A 9,795-nucleotide genomic window follows, 5' to 3' on the forward strand; every position below is an offset into this window, starting at 1 on the left:
TAGAACATAAAACATAGCTTCATAATTTTAAGAGGATAGAAATTTTGCATGCTACCTTCACTGACCACAAGGCCCTGAAATGATATATGAACCACAAAGGGACACAGAAGAAAAACTTTAATACCTGGAAGTTAAACAGCCTAATACTGAATAACCAGTGGGTCCTAGATTAAAGCAAAGAGAAAATCAAAAACTTCCTAGAAACAAATGACAATGGAGACACAAACTATCAGAATCTATGGGTCACAGGAAAAGTGGTACTGATAGGAAAATTTATAGCTTTGCAAGCACACATCAGGAAAGAAGAAGGGGCATACCTGAATAGCTTAATGACGCAGCTCATAGAATTAGAAAACATTCAACAAAAGGACCCAAAAATAGGAAGACAGAAGGAAATAACAAAGCTGAGAGCAGAAATCAATGAAGTGGAAACCCAAAAAACAATACAAAAGATCAACGAAAACAGAAGTTGGTTCTTTGAAAAAATAAACAAGATAGATAGACCACTGGCAAAATTAACAAAGAAAGACCGAGAGAAACTTGATAACTTGTATTAGGAATGAAAAAGGAGATATCACTACTGATATGGTAGAGATCCAAAGGGTAATCAGAAACTACTTTGAGAAACTCTATGCCACTAAAAATGAAAACTTGGAAGAAATAGATAAATTTTTGGACTCATAATTTTCCACGGTTGAATGAAGAGGATGTAGCATATCTAAACACACCCATCACTATTGAGGAAATTAAGACAGTAAGCAAATGTGTGCCCAAAAACAAAAGTCCAGGCCCAGATGGATTTACTAATGAATTCTTTCAAATCTTTCAAGAGGAACTTCTACCAATCCTGGCAAGACTTTTTCATGAAATTGAAAAAACAGGAACACTTCCAAATAGCTTTATGAAGCCAACATCACCTTGATACATAAACCAGAGAGAGATGCTACCAAAAAAGAAAATTACAGACCAATATTGCTGATGAATTCAGATGCAAATATCCTCAACAAAATCTTGGCAAATAGGATTCAATGCCTCATTAAAAAAAGCATCCACTACAATCAAGTTGTTTTCATCCCAGGAATGCTAGAATGGTTTAACATCTTTAAATCTGTCAACATAATACACAACATCAAATACAAGAAAAATAGAAATCACATGATCATATCAATAGACACAGAGAGAGCATTTGATAATGTCCAACACCCATTTTTGATCAAAACTCTCAGCAAGATGGGAATGGAAGGAACCTTTCTCAACATAGTTAGGGCCATCTACCACAAGCCAGATGTAAATATTGTCCTCAATGGAGAAAAACTGAAAGCCTTTCCTCTAAACTCTGGCACAAGAAAAGGCTGTCCTCTCTCACCACTCCTATTCAACATAGCACTGAAAGTACTCGCTATAGCAATTAGGCAAGAAAAGATATCAAGGGAATCCAGATAGGAAAGGAAAAATTCAAGCTCTCGCTGTTTACAGATGACATGATACTCTACATAAAAACCCTAAAGTCTCTACGAAAAAGCTTCTAGAAACAATAGAGTCATATAGCAAGGTGGCAGGCTACAAAATTAACACACAAAAATCAATGGCCTTTCTATACACCAATATTAATAAGGAAGAAATGGACATTAAGAAAACAACCCCATTCACAATAGTGCCACACAAACTCAAATATCTTGGAATCAACTTGACTAAAAATGTGAAGGACCTATACAAAGAAAACTATAAAACTGCTCCAAGAAATAAGAGAGGACACGCAGAAATGGAAGCACATACCCTGCTCATGGATTGACAGGATTAACATCATTAAAATGGCAATACTCCCCAAAGCATTGCAAAGATTTAATGCAATCCCTCTAAAGATAGCCATGACATTCTTCAAAAAAGTGGATAAGGCACTTTTGAAATTCATTTGGAACAATAAACACCCTAGAATAGTTAAAGCAATTATTGGGAAAAAGAATATGGGAGGAATTACTGTCCCTAACTTTAAACTGTAATACAAAGCAATAGTTATCAAAACAGTATGGTATTGGAATAAAGACAGGCCCTCAGATCAGTGTAATAGGTTGGAATTCTCAGAGAATGTTCCCAGACATACAGTCACCTAATGTTTGATAAAGGAGCAAGAAATCCTAAATGGGACAAAGAAAGCCTCTTCAACAAGTGGTGTTGGCACAACTGGCTAGCCAGTTGCAAAAAATTGAAGTTAGACCCCCAGCTAACAGCATGTATGAAGGTTAAATCCAAATGGATGAAAGAGCTCGATATCAGACCTGAAACCATAAGATATATAGAACAACACATAGGTAAAACACTGCAGGACATTGAGACTAAAGGCATCTTCAAAGAGGAAACTGCACTCTCCAAGCAAGTGAAAGCAGAGATTAACAGATGGGAATATATTAAACTGAGAAATTTCTGCACCTCAAGTAACTAGCGCCCAGGATACAAGAGCCCCCCACTGAGTGAGAGAAACTATTCACTCAATACCCATCAGATAAGGGGCTAATCTCCAAAATATACAAGGCACTGACAGAATTTTACAAGACAAAATATCTGATCCCATCGAAAAATGAGGAGAAGAAATGGACAGACACTTTGACAAAGAAGAAATACAAATGGCCAAAAGACACATGAAAAAATGCTCCACATCACTAATCACCAGGAAGATGCAAATCAAAACAACTATGATGTACCACCTCACAGCCCAGAGATTGGCACACATCATAAAGAATGAGAACAAGCAGCGTTGGCAGGGATGTGGAGAGAAAGGAACTCTTATCCACTGCTGGTGTGAATGCGTTCTAGTTCAACCTTTATGGAAAGCACTATGGAGATTCATCCAAAAACTGGAAATCGAGCTCCCATATGATCCAGCTATGCCACTCCTAGGAATATACCCTACGAACACAAAAATACAATACAAAAACCCCTTCCTTACACCTATATTCCTTGCAGCACTGTTTACCATAGCAAGACACCCTTCAACAGATGAATGGCTAAAGAAACTCTGGTACATATACACAATGGAATATTATGCAACTGTCAGGAGAGATGAAGTCATAAAATATTCCTATACATGGATGTACATGGAGTCTATTATGTTGAGTGAAATAAGTCAGAGAGAGAGAGAAAGACGCAGAATGTCTCACTCATCTATGGGTTTTAAGAAAAATGAAAGGCATTCTTGCAATAATAATTTTCAGACACAAAAGAGAAAAGAGCTGGAAGTTCCAGCTCACCTCATGAAGCTCACCGCAAACGGGTGAGTTTAATAGAGAAATAACTACGTTTTGAACTATCCTAATAATGAGAAAGTACAATGGAAATAGAAAGCCTGTCTAGAGTACAGGCAGGGCTTGGGTGGGAGGAGGGAGATTTGGGACATTGGTGATGGGAATATTGCACTGGTGATGGGTGGTGTTCTTTACATGACTGAAACCCAAGCACAGTCATGTCTGTAATAAATTTGTTTAAATAAAAATTAAAAAAAAAGATGCATAGAAATCAGAATCATTAACTACAGAAACCTGACACCAACAACAGCAAATCTGTGAAAAAAATTTACCAGGACAACAGAGAATAAATCAGGGGTTAGACAGCTTAGTATCCTGGAGCCCTGAGTTGGTCATGAGCCCTGAGATATCATGCCAGAAAATTTTAGAGGTAAGGTCTCCTTGTATTAGGCCAAGAATTTTCCCTTCCATTTCCCCCCATATTTTGCTGGGTGTCTGCAGAAAACTATTGCCACTTTCACCGTTTTTACTGTATTTTTTTTAACTCCCATCCTTTAAAAAAATAGTGTACTAAACTGTCTTGTAGTGCTTTAATGAATTCATTGGTGATTCAATAATTTTCAAAAATGTACTTGCCACTGAACATTTTCTTTCCTTTTCTCCCATTTCATTAGCTTTTCTTTCAATTTTCTATTTCTTTATTTTTAATCATGTTGCTTTTGGTCTTCCTGAAACAATTGTATTATGATCAGTTATGTCAACTATGTGATGCATTTTTATCAATAAATAAAAAGTATTTAAAAAGTTAAAAAAGAATAAGAAAGTATAAATGATTACAAAAGCAATGGAAAGATATAGCCTAGTGCCTACGTTACTGCGTTTGTATTTGTATGGATAATTGTGTTGTTTAATGAACTAAACAAAAAGGAAAAAAGAAACAAATTAATATATTTGGATTCGGGATGCCTGTTGTGGACTATAATCACAAAAACTCATATGTAAGTTGAAGAGAACAAATCGAGGTTTTAAACTGATTATAGAGAATAAATGGGTTTAAATTAGATAGAAAATATTGACATGAATAGCTATTTATCAGAACGAGTTAAGCTATTATTCTGTCTTAGATTAAACAAAATCAAGTAAGAATTAAGAGAGAGTTGAGACAACTGGATTATCTATGTAGAAAAAGCTTTCTTATATCAATTTTTACAGGGTAATAAATAGGACATAACATGAGAATAAAACTCATAGAAATTTAGAAGATGATTGTGTGGTATTTCATTTTTTAAGCATAACACAAAAACAAATTGTATAAGATGTTTTCATGAAAATAAAAGTATCTATTCTTTAAAGAAATTGGTAAGAAAAGGGTCTGAAGTGATAGCACAATGGAAAGGCACTTGCCTTGCACTCAGCCAACCTGTGATGGACGTGGGTTTGATCTTCAGCATTCCATAAGGTCCCCTGAGCCTGCCAGGAACGACTTCTGACTGTAGAGCCAGGAGAAACCCCAGCTGCCAGGTGTGACACCCCCCAAAAAAGAAAAAGAAACTGGTAAGAATATAGGGGTGTCATAATAACCAGAAATATTTATAAAAGATTGCAGAAGACTACACTTAGGCTATATAGAGGACTTCATTTAGACTATACATATTTTTCTACATTTTAGTAAGATAATCTTTTTTAAAGTAAAAATAGATATTTCATCTGTGAATGATAATCATAAACACATAAACCGATTCTTAATATTACTAATTTTGTAGGTTTGACTACACTTATAATAACCCCATTCAGATGACTAAGATTAAAAATGCTGATGATACCAAGGACTAGTGATAATAGAGAAAAACTGAAGTTGTATATATTCCTTTTAATAATTCAAAATAGCACCATTGCTCAGGAAGAGAGTTTGGTAATATTTTATAAACTTCAACATCACATGTGCTTCTGAGTAATATCATTTTAATAACTACTTAAGTCACATGAAATTGATACACACATTTTTTCTCAAAGTATTATAGAAATATTATGCATAGTAAACAAAAACTAAAGAAATTTCATATGTGTATTAACTGGTCAACAGATAAGTTGTGAACATTCCTTCATAAGAAAATGAAATAAATATCAATATACTTGAAAACCTAGATATCATTCAAATATACAAGTGAGAAGACAAACATAAAATATTTTGTATTCTTTAAGTTTATTATAATAAAATCCTGAAAAAAAACCTATAAAGATAGCAGACCCAGGAATTTCTTGAGTAAAAGGGTCAGGAGTAGTACAAAGTATTATATTTTATCTAAAAAATGATGAATCTGTTCAGTAATTTATTTTAGTAAAAATTTGTACAATATCCCATTTCATCAAGCTTTATTCTTTAAATGAGTGAATTTTGTTATAGGTTGATTATACCTCAATAAAAGTAAAATTTAAATAAAACTATGAAAACACAAGGAGAAAATTTAAGGTACTATAATTTCAGGATGATAGCTTTCTAAACAAGAGTAAAGCACAGTCATATTTTACTACATGACTATATTACAGTGTGAGGTTGATAAGAATATTAAACTGCAAATGAATGTAACAGATGGTATTGGTAAAAATTTAATAACCCTAATAAGAGACGGGTTCTTACAAATTATTTTATGTAAAAAAAACCCAATAGAAAAATAGCTACGGTAAAAGGGTAGAGACAAAGGGAGTTCACAAATGACCAAGAAGTACATGAAAAAGTGCCTATATTACTAGTAGTAAGGAATATGAAAGAGTATGAAAATCTCTTCCTTACACCTATATTTATTGCAGCACTATTTACCATAGCAAGACTCTGGAAACAGCCAAGATACCCTTCAACAGATGAATGGCTAAAGAAACTGTGGTATGTATACACAATGGAATATTATGCAGCTGTCAGGAGAGATGAAGTCCTGAAATTTTCCTATACATGATGTACATGGAATCTATTATGCTGAGTGAAATAAGTCAGAGAGAGAGAGAGAAAAATGTAGAATGGTCTCACTCATCTATGGGTTTTAAGAAAAATGAAAGACATTCTTGCAATAATAACTTTCAGACACAAAAGAGAAAAGAGCTGGAAGTTCCAGCTCACCTCATGAGGCTCACCGCAAACAGGGGTGAGTTTAGTTAGAGAAATAACTACATTTTGAACTATCCTAATAATGAGAATGTATGAGGGAAATAGAAAGCCTGTCTAGAGTATAGGCGGGGGTTGGGGGGAGGAGGGAGATTTTGTACTGGTGATGGGTGGTGTTCTCTACATGACTGAAACCCAAATACAATCATGTATGTAATAAAGTTGGTTAGAAAAAAAAAAAGAAAGAGTATGAATCCATTTTTACCTATTAAACTGAAAAACACGAGTTCTAATAAAACTTCTGATTGACAAAGTGAATATGAAAAACCTCTAGGGAAACTCTCCCAAAAATGTATGTTAAAATTCGAATATATATTTATACATATACATTTATAATTTCATTCAACAATCTCAGTATTGCACTTCTGGTTTGTAGAAGTAAAGGCACCAAATACATAAAAATATAGGCATAACATGTATTTATATTGCTGGAAGTTGAAATAAAAAAATGAAACTAGGTGGGGAAATGGTTTAATAAAGTATGACAGATCTATATCATGTGATTTTTATAAGAAATTCAGTTTGAGTTCAGGGCTAGGGAGAGAGATCAAGTGGTCAGAGCACATGCTTAGTATGCATAAGGCCTTAAATGTGCTCTCTTGTATCACAAACTTGAGCATTGTTGGGGGTGGCAGAAATTTATTTATTACCATAAATAATATTAACAATGTATTCTAAATGAAAGCACCAGGTTTATTTTACATGATAAAGTCAAGTAAAATGATTTTACCTTCATAAATATTATCAGAGTTCAAAATGTCCCTCAGTGACAATATGTGTATAAAATATATGAGTCTCTGAATTTGATGCCAAGAGCCACAAATTTAAAAAAACAGCAAGCTAAAGTAAACACTAAAAATACTATTGCCACACCATACATATATATATATATATATATATATATATATATACATATATATTGTCCACACACATATATGCATTATTTTCCTGTAAAATGTTACCCACCAGCACATTGGTAATGTTGGTAAACTGAGTGAGGAAATGTGGTAGGAAAGACATTGATAATGTTCTCTTCTATGCTTCTGCATGTCTTTTACATTCAGATCACCACATGCCAGGAGGAAGTATGACATATAGTTTTTTAATTTAGAAAGTGATAAGTAAAATTCTAAAAAATTTGCATAGTCTTTAATTTTCCAATGATATTATGAGATAACCATCAACCTGGGTAAATGTTTTGGAAAAAGTAGAACAGTAAAAGTAAAAGTCCATATCAATCATAAATTATATGTGAATTTCAGTTGAAATATTACCAAAATGAAGATAAAATTTTTATCAGCATGACAATGTTTTTCAGAGTATCTACTAAAATAAGAAAATTTAACTTTTTTTTGTGAGAAAATATCTTCCTCTGTCCTGGGTGGCTGAACTCAGCAGCTGCCAAAGTCAACAAGATAATGTCTTTGGTCTTGTTATAAGGAACCCTGGGGAGAAAAGCAAAAGAAGCATCTGGAGATTCAAGGCCAGGCCAGTCCCTGTCATGTTTACAAGTAGCTGTAAGAAATGGAAATTAATAGCCAACAGCATTTCAAGTATATCTGGGTAATTTAAGGACAGAAGACCAAAATAACTTTAGTCCTTGTTCCCAAACACAGATATAGAGCTCACTGAATGAATTCTGTAAGATAAAGGATTTTATTTTGAAGCTTATGAAAACTGCTTTTCCTTTTTCAATTAACTAACATTTTAGACACCAACATCTTTCAATTAAATTAAAATATTCAAAGTTAGCTAGTACTTAAAACAACTTTTTTTCTATATATTTAAAAATTATTATTTATTTTGTTTGTAAGATTGAGAAAGTGCTCTTTTTAATACTCTAAACCTCTGAGGCTCTACTGCAAGTTTCTATGCTCATTCTACTCCCCATGGTGTCTATTTTTCTCCCTATTTTTATTGACCTATTATGAGATATGCAGCTACCAAATTGTTGATAATTGAGATTCAGTCATGCAATACTGAAACACATTACTGCAACATTCCTTCACCATTGTACACTTTCTACCACCAGTGTCTCTAATTTCCCTCAATCCACACTCTTGGCCTGCCTTAATGACAGACACTTTCCTTCTCTCTCTTTTTATTCTCCTCCCTTTTCTTTTTAGTCAGTTAATTTTGTAATACTGACTCTGTAATTACTGTACATATCTATCTCCTTTCAATACCTAGTTTTTGTCTGGAGTGATTATTTCAAACTATCATGGTTATAATGATCCCTTCTCTATCATAACATACTTCCCCCATCCGTTATGGCAAGCTTATGAATAAGTACTCTTGGACCTTGTTTCTCTTGCTTTGGGGCATACTGTGTTGTGTAGTGTTTTTTTTTTTATATTCCTTATTTTACGTCTGTCATTCTCCCTCTTTATCATTTCATTCATCATGACACTCTCCATGTCATTTCATATATAAAAATTAATTACTCTATTTTGCTATTAGCTGCATAATATTCCATTGTGTCATTGTTTAGATGTACCATAATTATTGTATCCTCTTATTTTCAGGCACTTATTTCCAGATTCTGGGTATTGTGAATAGTTCTGCAATGAACATAGAAATGCAGATGTCTTTTCTTATTGTGCTTTTTGGGCCACTTTGATATATTCTCACGAGAAATAGTAGTGGGTCCATTGGAAGCTAAATTTATACTGTTTTGAAGAATACCTATATTGTTTTCTGAAGTCTGGGCCAGTTGACATTCTTTTTTTTTTTTTTGGTTTTTGGTTTTTGGGCCACACCCGGTAACGCTCAGGGGCTACTCCTGGCTATGCGCTCAGAAGTTGCTCCTGGCTTGGGGGACCATATGGGACACCGGGGGATCGAACCGCGGTCCTTCCAAGGCTGGCGCAGGCAAGGCAGGCACCTTACCTCTAGCGCCACCGCCCGGCCCCTCCAGTTGACATTCTTATCAGCTGTGTATCACAGAAGAAAGAAAGTCTCTTTCTTCCCTTATCTACCTCAGCATTTGTTGCTCTTTTTTGATATGTGCCAGCATCTGTGCTATGAGATAATATCTCATAGTTGTTTTGATTTATTTCTCTAATGATAATGTGTAGCATTTTCTTCATGTATCTTTGAAATTTTTATTACATTTTAAGGAAATTTCTACTCACCTCTTTTCTCTTTTTTTTTTGATAGAGTTGAACTTATTTTTCATTAAGTTCTATCATTTTTTCATAAATCTTGGATATTAACCTTTTGTCAGATGGATGTTTAGTGAATAATCTCTTCCATCCTGTGGGCAATCATTGTGTTCTGGTCATTTCCTTTGAGGTGAAGAAGCTTCTTATTTTAATGGAGTTTCATTTGTTTTTATTTGCTTCCATTTGCTTGGTAAGAAGTAGTTTATCTTTAAAGATAAGTTTCAATGCCATGCAA

The sequence above is a fragment of the Suncus etruscus genome, chromosome 1 (assembly GCF_024139225.1).
Source record: "Suncus etruscus isolate mSunEtr1 chromosome 1, mSunEtr1.pri.cur, whole genome shotgun sequence".
Classification (NCBI taxonomy): domain Eukaryota; kingdom Metazoa; phylum Chordata; class Mammalia; order Eulipotyphla; family Soricidae; genus Suncus; species Suncus etruscus.